Source organism: Tasmannia lanceolata, unplaced genomic scaffold (genome assembly GCF_043159265.1).
Source record: "Tasmannia lanceolata isolate RefF3 unplaced genomic scaffold, GAP_Taslan_0.1 ptg000036l, whole genome shotgun sequence".
Lineage (NCBI taxonomy): Eukaryota > Viridiplantae > Streptophyta > Magnoliopsida > Canellales > Winteraceae > Tasmannia > Tasmannia lanceolata.
In genome coordinates this window covers 7108272-7110000 of record NW_027518713.1, presented here as the reverse complement: position 1 = coordinate 7110000, position 1729 = coordinate 7108272, and positions in this window count along the sequence as shown.

Below are 1729 nucleotides of genomic sequence, written 5' to 3'. Positions count from 1 at the left end.
GTACCCACAAGGGCAGGGGTAAGCCGCCGAGCCTAGCAAGGTAGGTGTGCTCCCAAAACCAAACAACGCACACAGGGAGCAAACACGGGCAAACAAGTGACGCCATGGCCTACTCGCCCACCGCCCTCTATATTGCCTAACCTTGGCAACCATGGTCCATTCCCCACTATATGCCATGGCCTTGTGCCCATGGTCTTCACAAGACAGCATCCAAGGCGCCTGAAAGGCCAAGGGAGCCCAACCCAGCAATGCCCAGCCAAGGCCAGGCATTCCAGTGCCTACCCGGGCAAAAACGCCCAAAGCATGCCCCATTCCTTAGCCTATCCAGGCAAAAACGCCCAAAACCAGCCCATTCCAGTGCCTATCCGGGCAAAAACGCCCAAAGCATGCCCATTCCTTAGCCTATCCAGGCAAAAACGCCCAAAACCAGCACATTCCAGTGCCTATCCGCGCAAAAACGCCCTAAACCTGCGCATTCCAGCGCCCCGCAGCATGCCACCCTCCTATAGGGTTTGCGCAACCAACCCGCCTAACCACCAGTGGCAACCAAAGGTGCTGTTAGCGACGACTTCTGAAGACGCAACGAGACGCGACGGGTTTGCGCCCAGACGCGACGAGACGATGCGGGATCTGCGCCCAACCATGCCTACACCCGCCGACTTGCTGCGGGAGCTGCTCGCCCAAGCATGCTTAGCGTGCGAGGCCTGCGTGCAAGGCTAGTGTGCAAGGCTCGTGGGCAAGGCTAGTGCGCAAGGCTAGTGCCCAAGGTCTGTGTGCAAGGCTAGTGCCCAAGGCTAGTGCGCAAGGCTAGTGCCCAAGGCTAGTGAGCAAGGCCTGTGTGCAAGGCTAGTGTGCAAGGCTTGTATGCAAGGCTAGTGTGCAAGGCTGGTGTGCAAGGCTTGTGGGCAAGGCTGGTGCGCAAGGCTAGTGCCCAAGGGTTGTGTGCAAGGCTAGTGCCCAAGGCTAGTGCGCAAGGCTCGTGCCCAAGGCTAGTGCGCAAGGCTTGTGTGCAAGGCTAGTGCGATGGGCCAGTGCCCAAGGCTTGTGAGCAAGGCTTGTATGCATGGCTTGTGTGCAAGGCTTGTGTGCATGGCTTGTGCGCAAGGCTTGTGTCCAAGGCTTTTGTGCAAGGCTCGTGCGCAAGGCTAGTGTGCAAGGCTTGTGCGCATTGGCAGGTAGCCCACCACCATGCACGATCCAAATGCCACTCAACCGACAACACGGTGCCAAGCCGGGCATGGTGTGCACTCAAAACCAATCAATGGACAGAGGTCATGCGTCATGGGGGGGATCTAGCAAGGCCATGGGGAAGGTCATGGAGGACCTTGGAAGCAAGCGCAAGACGAGAGCGAATCGAACAAGGGGCCAGGACGGGGCCTTGTGCCCATGGTCTTCGCAAGACTGCGTCCAAGGCGCCCGAAAGCCCAAGGGAACCCAAACCCGGCGGACACTTGCAATCGCACATGCTCTCTGCAACACACCATCAATGCCGCCCAACGGGGCCAGCACGAGCAGTCATCCGCGGTCCCCTGGCTCTGCGCACGTTTGTCTTTGAAACCGAGCATCAATGCCACAGAAAGTGCCGGGGCGCCAGCTGGAGCCATCATCCGCGTTGCCATGGCTCGCTTGGCCTTGGCTTGCCAGTCCCCGACACGAGCAATCGCGCATTTTCTTTGCAACCGACCATCAATGCCGCCCAACGAGGCCAGCACGAGCAGTCATCCGCGGT